This window comes from Kogia breviceps, chromosome 11 (genome assembly GCF_026419965.1).
Source record: "Kogia breviceps isolate mKogBre1 chromosome 11, mKogBre1 haplotype 1, whole genome shotgun sequence".
In the NCBI taxonomy this organism is placed as follows: domain Eukaryota; kingdom Metazoa; phylum Chordata; class Mammalia; order Artiodactyla; family Physeteridae; genus Kogia; species Kogia breviceps.
The window spans coordinates 18,283,763-18,295,839 of NC_081320.1; the positions used below are offsets into that span (position 1 = coordinate 18,283,763).

At 39.7% G+C, this 12,077-nt stretch overlaps 1 protein-coding gene and 1 non-coding gene across 3 annotated transcripts in view; both read right to left on the reverse strand.

Moving 5' to 3' along the window:
• The window catches only part of CTNNA2 (catenin alpha 2), a 1,184,370-nt gene that overhangs the window by 331,299 nt on the left and 840,994 nt on the right, over nucleotides 1-12,077 (reverse strand). The window lies entirely within an intron of this gene.
• Nucleotides 9,640-9,739, reverse strand: LOC131766066 (small nucleolar RNA SNORA72). Its single transcript, XR_009338368.1, has one exon. It is a non-coding gene; the product is annotated as a small nucleolar RNA SNORA72 (small nucleolar RNA).

Genomic DNA, 12,077 nt, shown 5'->3' on the forward strand with positions numbered 1-12,077 from the left:
CCCTAACATCCTACCCTCCTTTAATCACCAGTTATGAATTGTTCAACAAACATCCATCAACATTAGCGGTACCATTCTGATACCGCTAATGTTGAATGTCTAGTGTAAGATGCAGCAACCCAATAAAGGTAGAAACAGGTATATCTCCAGTCTGTCTTGCTCTGAGGACTGGGATAGAATCCCTGCCTAGCTAAAGACCCTGTCCAAAGGCCTGGCTTCAAGAGAAGGATCCAATATGATTTTTTGATTGTTTTTGTATTTACCCTGTTTCAGTCTATAAGTGGGGGGCAAAGTTTCATTACAGTTAGAAGACCACGCACCACATAAATAGGTTAGAACTAGAAGCCTCTGAAATAAGCTAGCAACACCTTTATACTGAGTTTCACCTTCACTTTCCAGCCCTTGTTATGTACTTTAGAATTTACTGATTCATGAAGTTCAGAGCTGAAAGGGATCTTAGAAATTCTCCCAACCAACTTCCATTCTCTATATACAGAAGAAATGTACCCTAAATCCACAGAGCTAATAAGTGGCAAAACCAGAATATAAACATGGATATTCTAACTCTATGATCAGGACACACCACTATACCAAAATATAATCTGGATTTTGCTCTTGAGAAATTTCAACCTAGAAAATGTGGGAAAAAATAGGGAAAGGGGCTTAGAAACAACTAGAGAGCAATTTTACACAGCATGTAGCAGAGCATTTAGTTTATAGATGAGTCATAATTCAAAGAAAGTAGGGATTAATATGGACTTCTAGGACTGTGATTCCCCACTAATGAATGAAATCTTCAAAAAATGGAGTACTATCCAAAATGTCTTATACATCTTAGTACTTAGCACAGTTAATGAAACAGAGTAAGTACCCATGACATGGTAGTTGAATGGATGGGCGGCTATATGGATTTGTGGATGGTTAGTCTGGAGAATGGAAGCCTTCATAAAGGAAGTGGGATTTAGTAGGGGTTAGAATAAGAAGGACAGTGTAGAGGCTATACAGTATTGAAACGAGCATTATTTACTTAAAGGATGTTGAAAAAACAACTTACTTGCAGCAGAAGACACTTACTAGGAAGTAGCATATGATGAATTTAGACACTCTATCTCAGTATCACACAGCTGATCGTCACCTATTCTCATGACTTTACTGGATTATGTTTAGACTGGTGTTGTAAGTGCAGGGAGAGTTTGAGAAACTTGTTAATGAATCCAGACTCCCACACACAAAATGAGATTTCTGAATGTGTGTGGTCGTTGGTTTTCTGTTCCGTTCTTTCTCTACACAAATAGCAACAGATGGTTGGAGGGTGCCAAGAGGAGTGGGAATCCAGGAGGCAAATTTAAATTGCCCCATCTTCTCTTTTGCTGGGTCTCCTCTGGATGAACCCCAGGGGGAAGGAAGACTGTAGAAGAATTCTTTGGCTTTTACACAGCCAAAAGACTGATTGGTATGCAGCCTTCTTAGGTACCCCATATTTGGATCTAGGGAATGCAGAAAAATCTCTTATCACCAATACCAGCTGTGTTAAGTAAGTGGCTTAGGTTTTCGATGCCTTGATTTCCACATATATATTAGGAAAGTGGTAGAATCTCATAGAACTTTTAGGAATAAATGGACTTAATATATTCATGTGCTTTACCTTAGAGCCAGAGATATCACTCTATAAGGTTTGGTGGAGCTGATCAGGAGCTGGTGAACATTTATGAAGTGATTTATCAAAAGGTACATCGACCCTTTAAGGAGATTATCTTGTGTTCAACATTCCTCTTGTGTCTCCAATCCCATCACGCAGGATCCAGCATGCTAGTTATTTCACAAGTTCATGAACATAGGCTTGCTTTGGCCTTAGGACCTTGGCTCTTGTTATTCCCTCTCCTAGCAGTTCACATCTCCTGGAGCTTTAATTGGCTGCCTCCTACTCATTATTCAGGTTTCAACTCAAATGTCACCTCCTCAAGGAAGCATTGACTAACCTTAGATAAAGTAGGCCCCTTCCCTCAATTTCTCTCTTCCACATAGCTCTATTTTAACTTTCCCTAGCTATTCAGTATCTAAAAATTATCTTATATGTCTGTTCGCTTACAAAGTTACTCAGTCTTATCCAGAGACTAGACTATGCCTGCATATGTTAAGTGCTCAACAGATATTTGTTAACTCCTAACTGGTGGGCTGATTGATTGACAAGAAAAGGACCCCAAATCATATATGTTGAAAACAGTATTCATTATAGCTTCAAAGAATAAGTAATCCTCTTCTGAAAAGAGCAAATACCCAAAGCAGACTTCATACAGAATGACAGCAGTAGGCTTTAATGGAAAATTTCTCTCTCTCTGTCTCTGTCTCTCTGTCTCTCTGTCTCTCTCTCTCTGTTCAGCCTTGAGATGAAAGGCAAACAAAAGGAGAGTGTTGGTCATTGTAACCAGGTTCCTTCACTTAAAACAAAGTCAAAAGTTGAGAAAAGCTCTAGGTCCTTTGATGCCCATGTCTGTCCTCAGCCTGGTGAAATAAACTTGTATCATGGAAAGCTTAGCCTCTCCTACATACTCCCCTGCCTCACTTCTGGGGTCTGAAATGAAAGGAATCCAACAAACTACAGTAATGTTTGATTTAGACCAGTGACTTGCACATGCTAGAAGCTTAATAAGTTCCATTAGTCTTATTACTTGTATAAAGGCCTAACAGTACCTAGGGACCTGTATGTTTTCTAGAGATATTTAACTTGTGGTCTTAAGATTGAAGCATCAATCTTTCAACCTTCAGAAAACCAAGATCCAGTTAAGCAACTGTTCAGGAATATAAAAGTTCAGTTTAAATAAGTATGTGCCTAGCTGTTTCTACTTTAAAAATTGTTCTAACACCTAAATGGTTCTTCCCAGTTAAATACAATATTCTTTAATATTTATGTACTGTTATTTTAATTTTAAATTTCTATTTTTATAGGACAATTTTAAAGGACAATTGAGCAGAAAAATATTATACCCTCTCTCTCTCATGCTGTGAAGCAACCTGTTTTACTCTTTAAGCCTGTGTTTGTTCTGTTTCAATTGTACAGAGGAAACAGTTCTGGCACCTTTAAAAATCAAAGATCTATCACTCAACAGGAGAACATAGCAACCTAGGAAAGGGAATTATGAGGAATAGAGAAAAGATACAGTGCTTCTAAAACCTCACTGGGCTTATGAATCACCTAGGAATCTTGTAAAAGTGTAGATTCTAATTCAAGTATATCTTGGGTGGAGTCTGAGAGTCTGCATTTCTAACAAGCTCTAGGTGATGCTTGTGCTGCTGGTCCTTGTGTTTAAGGATGATGCCGTTTGGGTCACGTGGCTTGAGAAATAAAAATCACTTTAGAGCATTTAGTATTGTACTTAATAGTTACAGTAACATTAAGCCGGTACTATTTTATTTAACCTACGAAAATGACCAAAAATTCTTCCCCACCCATGCAGAGATGAAGCTTCTTTCTCCTCTCCTTGAGTCAGGATGACCACATGACTAGCTTTGGCCAACAGACAACAGCAACCTGCTGGAAGGCGAGACCTGAAAAGTACTTGTGCACTGAGACTCGCTCTCTCTTGCTGCTCTTAGAACACTTCAATCACCACACAGTTGCACCAGAGCTAGCCTTCTGGAGGATGAAAGACCACATGAAAGAGAAGCAAGGTCCCCATGCCTACAGCCTGCCCATCGCCATCCCTTTGAGTGAAGCCATCCTAGGTTATACAGTCTCCAGCTAATTCTCCAGTTAACCACAGTCAAGCCGGCTTATACAGAAGATCTGACCCAACACACAGGACCATGAGCTAAATAAAAGGATTGTTGTTTTAACCACCAAGGTTTTTGTTTGTTTGCTTTGTTTTGTTTTTTTCATGTAGCCTTTAAAATATGAACTGATACTTAAGAAGGAGGAATACGAGTTTAAGTCAGAGATGCATAACACCATTTGTGCTTATGATTTTTTTCCTTCTTGTCTTCATTCTATGTGGTATAATTTTGGTCTCATATAATAGAAATGGATATCAGTCGTTATTGCAATAGAATTTGAACTATTTTTCTATATTATAATTACATTTATTTTTACCATGTATTTTACTATGTTGAATCCTCCTGTTTAGAAGTTAAGTCACGTGCCCAGGTCACACAGTGTGTAAACGGCAGAACACTCTTTTAGCCTAGCACAGAGTCAGAAATTTCAAAAGTTCCTTGCAGTAAGTTATTCGGTGTCTCAATTCTTCTGCTAAGATGCAAATACAGAATTGCATCGAGGGACATGATCTCCAGCCCTCACTTTGTTTCATGTTTGAGAAGGTAATGCTAGGCCCACTTACAAAGGGATGATCTTACACTGATATGAGATGCCAATGGCAAACCCTCTTGGGGGAAGGACTCAACATCAGCCAGTCCTTGACCCAGAGTCCTTAGACAGACAGCACTGGTGTTGCACTGTTCCTTTGCAGGTTTACTCACTGTTGGGCAGCCTCTCCCAATGTTGATGGTCCTTGACCACCTGTGCTCTTCTCTAAACCTGTCAATCTCCACCATATTTTTTCTTTTTCACAGCCATGTGAAATACCTATTACTCACAATCTCATGGCCATGACTATATATTAAAAGCTGCTCACTATGGACTTGGGCAGTGTTCCTTACTTTGTGCCTCCTGTTGAAGTGACCTCCACCTCCTCTGCTCCCTCCTATTATTCCACGTTGAGAATCATCACATTAAAAGAAGCTTTCCAAACGGGTATTCCACAAGCTGAATAATGCCTGCAGTGTCACTTGCTTATGAATAGAATAGGATTCTTAAAAATTAGAATTTGAAGGGCTTTCATCAAACCATGTACTTTGCAGATAGCACAGGCCATATACTCCCTATTGCCCAGCTGCTTCCCACATCACAGTACCTTACCAGACTGCAGAGGCCTCTGATTGTACATCAGCTGTATTCTAATCTTTCTCCCTGAGGATTTGCATATACTGCCACCACTATAACTACCAAGCACGTTCCAGGGATTCCCTGATCTTTAGATCCAGATGTAACCTCTGTCCACATCTTTAACTGCTTACTCTTATTTTTTATTTATTTATTTGGCTGCACCTCACAGCTTGTGGCGTCTTAGTTCCCCAACCAGGGATTGAATCCAGGCCCTCGGCAGTGAAAGCTTGGAGTCCTAGCCACTGGACCGCCAGGGTTAACTAACTCTTAGCTCTATATGTTAGAGTTTTCTTTCACATCTTATTCTTCCTTTCCTCCCATCTACCCTAAATCAATCCATTCAGTGAAGTCATCTTAAATTGTTTCTTGGAAAAAGCACCATTTAAAAGATTGTCAATCCCACTGCAAAACTATTTTTGTACTTGTCCTGTCCTGTCCATCTCTCATGTTAATACAGTCAGCCTCACACAATATCTCACTTGGGCAGGTATGGGAAGCTTCCAGCTGCTCTCCTTGTTTTCAGTATCCTTTTCCCTGCCCTTCGTGTTCAAGACCATCATCAGGATTATACTCCTTGTACCCACATTTTGGAAATCATAATCCAGGTTGAAAGTCTTCCCAATCTGGCTCTGAGCTAACACTCCAGTCTCATCTCTCCTCAATCCCCTCTCTTTCATTCCTGTGCTCCACACACCATAAGCATCTCAGAAGCCCCTGTAGTTTTTTCACAGACTTTGCCTACTTACTGGAGTGGCCTCCCTCTGTCTATCTGGTCAACCCCTCCTCCTCTTCTCCCACCTCCTCTGACTGTCCTTGCTCAATTAGCTAGAGAAATCTCTCCAATCCCAGTTCTTGCTTACATCTCTGCCATAGCATGAATCATACTGCCTTGTTACCCATCACCTCCACTCCAGATCTAAGAATACCCAAGGCAGGCACCACATTTTATCTAACTTTATCTCATCAGTTAAACCTCCATTTGACTTAAACTAACGAAAAAAAATAAGAACAGCAACAGACATATATGCTAAATTATTAAAAGGTATTCTCAAGGTGCCTGTGAAGATTAAGAAGTGGTTCCAGAGAATGGGAGATGATTGAATAAAGACATAAATGCATCCAACTGGTTAATTTACTACAGAAGGCTCACTGCTCATGGATGGTGGGGGATTTCCTACACAAGCTAGATCTGTGAAATGAAGCCACATATAAATGGCATTAATGTGTGTGACTTCAACTCCAAAAGTTTGCACCTTCCTGGGTTAATAATTTGTGCCTATATGTCAATGTAATATAAAGGCTTTTTCTATTTAGCTCAGATTCCCCAGACTATTGAATAGGCAAGAATTCAAACCAGTTAATAAAGTCAATTCAACAAGAATCTCTACAAAGCCAGCACTGTGCCAGACTGCACTAAGAGGAAAGGGGGCATGTTTATCACTGTAATGTGGCAATTCTGATGCTCTTTGTATATGGTTTCTCATATATGATAGTCTTCCACATCTTTAGAGGTAGATATTAGAGGGTCCTAAAAGCAGGAAAATAACAAGTCTTTCCTTAGGGAATTTCATTTTACCTGCAGAGACAAAATTATCAACATCTGGAAAACAAGATAATTAAATGTCAAGATGTATCAGAGACAGAACTTACTACAGAATCAAATTGGTTCCATTATCTGTGGCTAGGATGAGGAGGTGAGACTTGCTAATACCAAGCAGAAGAACTGTAGTTGTCTGGCTATCCCCATAAATTCTTGGGGCCTGACAGAAAACTGATTCTTGCACCAGCATCCTGTTACATTGTTTGTTTGAGATCTAAACGTTAGAATCACTTCTTGGTATAGTGAGAGCCAAGTTAAAGTCAAATATACCTATGGGTTTACAATTAAATACATCCTTCCTAAGCTGTTTTGGCACATTGGTTTGATGTTAACAGATGTCCCAAATAAGTGGGTGAAACCATGAAAAACAAGATTTCTCGTGATTGAGATAGTGTATTGTGAATAGCAAAGAACAGAGTCCAGTGCATTTCACAAATATATTTAAACATTCTTACCTCCACAGAGTATTTTAAGTAACACGGCATTAAACTATTTTCAGACATTAACACCTTTGCGAATATAATTTGGCTGGACAGCCACTTAATAAGATGTGGCGATGAAATGCTCGTGAGCTCCCAGAAGGAACACTGAAGATCCCAAAGCCCAAGCCTCCACCTGCCTCTTCAGGAAGGAGGGAGGAAATGGGAATGGGAAGGAAAGATGGTTCCAAGGCACCAAGAACAGATTCCGACAGGGATCTCAGTCGGTGCCCCAGCCAGATGAAGGAAAGGGAACCAAAAGATGTTTCTATCTGTGGTGTAGTGGAGTTTCTCAAGGAGAAGAAGAAAGCAGCAAAAGAGATATTGAGTGTGAAATATGTACAACCTTTCAGGAGGATAATCTGGCCTTATGTATTGAAAGTCTTTTAAAACTCCCCACTCTTTGAATACCAATACTAATTCTGGAATTAAAATTTAAAGACACAGTTGCCTAAATGTGCAAGGGTATATGTCCTAGTCTGTTCAGGCTGCTATAACAAAACTACCGTAGACTTGGTGGTTAAACAACAAACATTTCTTTCTCACAGTTCTGCAGTCTTGGAAGTCCAATATCAAGGCACCTACAGATTCGGTATCTGGTGAGAGCCTGCCTCCTAGTTCGTGGACATCTGTATTCTCACTGTGTCCTCACATGACAGAAAGGGCCTGAGAGCTCTCTGGGTCTCTTTTATAAGAGCACAAATCTCATTCGTGAGGGCTCCACTCTAGTGACCTAATAACTTCTGGCAGGCCCCACCTCCAAATACCATCACATTGGAGATTAGGTTTCAATATATGAATTCTGGGGGGCACAAACATCCAGTCTATAGTAGTATATGTATGAGGAAGTTCGTCCTAGTTATTTCATAAGAGTTAAAAACCAGAAACAATCTAATTGGTAAAAAAGGGAGATGGGTAAAATAAATAGAATGGTCTGTAGCCATTGAAGATGATCCTATCAATTTGTATTCTGGATATGGGAATATATCAACAATGAAAAAAATATTTACAAAGTAATATGTATAATGTTATTGTAGTTTTAGAAAATATTGATATATGTGAAATAGTAAAATTCTAAAAGAATATGTACCCAAAACTTAATAGTTTATCTCCAGGTGGTTGAATTTTAGGTGACAATCTTCATTTAAAATATTTTTTCTTGTTTTTTTCCCCCGTTTTTCATTTTTCTATAATAAAAAGGTAACACTTAGACATCCATGAGAAATACATACAGATTGACAGTGCTAAGAAAACTGAGGTGTAATATAAGCCAGGAACTGCCTAAGGCTAGCATGTACAAGGGCTCTCTATACTTACTGCCTTACCAACAGTAAAACCAAACTTTATTAAGAGCCCTACTAAGTGCTAAGTACTGAGATAGACACAGACTTTACATTCTCTGTGTTTGAAATCTAATAGGACAGAGAACAAGATTCAGAAGACATGAGGTTTTTGTCCAAATTCTAGCACGCATCTTGGGCAATCACTTGACATTTCTGGCCCTTCAGTTCCTGAATTATAAACTAGGAAATTAATGATACTTGAGTTACTTTTTCAGGATAGAATTTGTGAGTGCTCCAATAGAATGCTTCTTAAAATTTCATTTTAACCTGGAGCTAATGGTAAAATGCAGATTTGATTCAATGGGTCTAGGAAGACACCTAAACTTCTGCCTTTCTAACACGCTCCAGGCCTGCTAGTCCTATGCTTACACTTTCAAGTTGCAAAATTCTAATATACATGATATCATTGAATTTTCCCCAAGAATCCTTTAAGATAGCCATCCTTGGTCCTATTTCACTGATAATGGAGTGACCTGTGTGGGATCAAACTGAGAGAAAATGGCAAAGCAAGGAACCCCAGTTGAAGTCTTTTTATTCCCAATCTCCAAGATCTTAAGGTCCCAATCAGTTCTAAAATAGTATAATTAGAAATGGCTGCCACACTCATATAAAGTGAACCGCACCAGGAGCAGTATTGGTAAAGGTAAGCTGCTAATATAGTTCAGAAGAATGAGAGATCACTTTACATGGAAATCAATTAAGAAGTCATAGAAGGGAACTTCTCTGGCGCTACAGTGGTTAAGACACAGCTTCCACTGCAGGGGGCATGGGTTCCATCCCTGGTCAGAGAACTAGGATTCTACATGCCGCATGGCATGGGCAAGAAAAAAAATGTCAGAGAGGAAATTTGATATCAGCCCCAAAGCATGGCTAGAATGAAAGCAAGCAAAGATGGAGAGAGTATATACAGCAGTTAGGTATCATATGGCATGATCAGAGCACATGGCAGTGCAGAGGAAGCTTGCAGAGAGGGGACCAGGACAGCAGAACGGGCCTCAGGAACTAACCCAGGTATTTATTACAAAAGTCAAAGATAACCCTAAGGTGTTCAGTCTTAGAGGCTAGAAGAATACAGCAAACTAAAATTTTCATTATAGCATTGGAATCCCTTTTTAAAAAAATTTTACAGTTCATTTAATGGCATAGGTTAATCATCAAATTAGCAATGGTTATCTTCAAAAATTATTACACTAGCTGTGCTATCATTTCTCAAGGTTGGTCACATACCTAAAGTCACACACACTTCCCACATAAGATGCATCATACAAAGCAGACTTGGTTCATCACCAGTATTTATAAAACCAGGTCTAGGGAAAGAACTAGGTCTGGGGACCAATGGATGGTCTTAATATAGCGAATGTTTGGAAGCCCTTTACAAACCTCCTTCCTCTCCCTACACAGATTCCATTTGTCCCTGTATATCTTCTTCCCCCGGAGAACTATTTGACAATTGGTCCCACTTGACCTGTCAGCTCTTCGCATTTGTATGTTCTAGAGACATTTACTCTCAAGCACTGGGCCATATATAATTATTATTGGCTAAGTCTCTCACGCTCTGTAAAAGGCCAGTTATATGCTGTGTGCCCACAGGAACAACAGGGTTAATTCTCTCCTTTTGAAATTGTGACTCCCACCCTCCTGCCCTACATCTAAATGTTTTCTTTTAAAGAAAAGCCAGTGGTGACTGCTACTGAAAAGTAAAGACAACCACATAAAGACCAAGGTCCAGGCTGGAGCAAGCAATGACAGAACATTAAAATCACCACTTGAACTTCTCTTTCCTTGAACACTGCCAAAGATTACTATTGGAAGGCCAATCCTCAGAATGCATGCTCATTTCAGACTTTTGTCACTTGCACCTCTAGGTTCACAAACTATTTTGACTCAAATAAATGAATTGGAGGTGGCCTTCAGTTGAGATGAAATAGGAGAGGTACAACATTAAAAAAAAAAAAAAAAACACTGTATGTGACCACCCCTTAGCACCCCATCACAACATAAAGTACCAAGAAGAAGCAAGGAGGGTTTATTATGCAAAGGTTAATGTATCAGTATAAGGTTTAGGAGAGGAGGAATTAATTACCTCTCCCTCCTCCCAACTATACTTCTGGCCTCTCCAGCTGCATCGAGCTTGCTCTTCCACCTCCTCTTAGTTCCAGATTGTGTTTTGGCAATCAGATCCATACTTCACGTACCCATGAGTTCCTTCCCATTTGCTGAATCCACGTTTTCAAGATTCTTATCCTTTCTTACCCCACTCCCCAGTCACATGTTAGCCTAATGGCTTGAGGTGCCTTTCTTGCTCAGCTACTACGGCAGTTCAGCAAGACATGCTAAATATCTTTCGCCATACAAACACGGAAAATAACAAGGGTGTTTTTAAAGTGTGTAAAATATCTCTCAACAGCATCCAACGCTGAAGGAGAAGCCATTTACCAACAGAAACCTGTGCTTAGCCCAGAAAAAGAGATTGATCATGTATATACACAATCGTCACATTATAACCTGATGCATTAGATGTTCTTACAAGAGAGGTAAAGAGTTATGAGAGATCAAACATGAGGAAAGAAAGAACTTTATGTGAGCTCTTTCTTTTTTTTTTTTTTACTTTTTAGTGTGTTGGACCCTAAGAGGCATGGAATTAAAACTCATGAAAACCAGCTATATCAGCTTGCTTTGGTGACTCAAAAGTTGTCGTTTCTCGACTCAACTTTGCTGAAACACTTGATTCATGTTGTTCTTATTTAACCTAATTTGCATTGATTTAATCAGGGCTGGTATGCTTTAAATACACAATAAATTGGGATTCTGCAACTTAGATGACTTAGAATAGCTAAATTTCAATAAAGCTCATTTCAATCTGTTAATGTATACGGTTCTGCCAAGGGGTTTAAAACCGTAGAAAAGATGCAAACTTGCCACATTAGAAGTGGGAAAGATTTAAAGATACCATCCAGATGAAATGATTTGCAGGATAATAATGTGAAAAGCAATATATATATATATGTACATATGTATTTTTTAATTACAGCCTAGACATATCTTCTACGTTTTGAGTATCAGACTTAGAAGAAAACTCACATATAAACGCAGTTAATTTAATTTTATTTTCCTTCCTTCTTGCCAACACTCAACTCTTTTCTGCCTCTCTGTATCAGCTCTACAAATCAAGTGACATCCAAAGTGGGACCTCTTCTTGCCCATTTGGCAGGCTCTAGCACCACTTTGCAAGCTGCCTGCATTAGGAGAATTTTCTTCCTAGCAGCCATGGGGATTGGGTGGCTTGTACTCACAAAACTTGCTGAATGGTTGGCCAATGTTTACCCCTGCCTGCCCCAGCTCCCCAACCCTTTAGAGTTTATGGCTCAATCAGCTGGCTTGCTGTGAGGAATAATTGTCTTGGCAAGAGGTGAAAACACTTGATGGTGAAATCGTCTGTCTGTTAAAGTGTTCCGCAGCACCCTGGAGGCGCCAGGGCCCAGTCCAGAGTCAGGCAGGAGGCAAGAGTGATGGAGAGGTGACCATCAAGAATGGGAAAGGAAGACCACCACTTTAGTGCGGGACAGAAGATAACCCATCTGTGCCAGTGACAAGCTGTGAGACCTCGGATAATCACCCGATGTCTCTGTACCTCAGTTTCGTCGTGTGCCAAATTCAGTTTTTCTAATGTCTCTTTGAGCTCCTAAGACAGCATGTGATGTCTAGGACATTTCAGC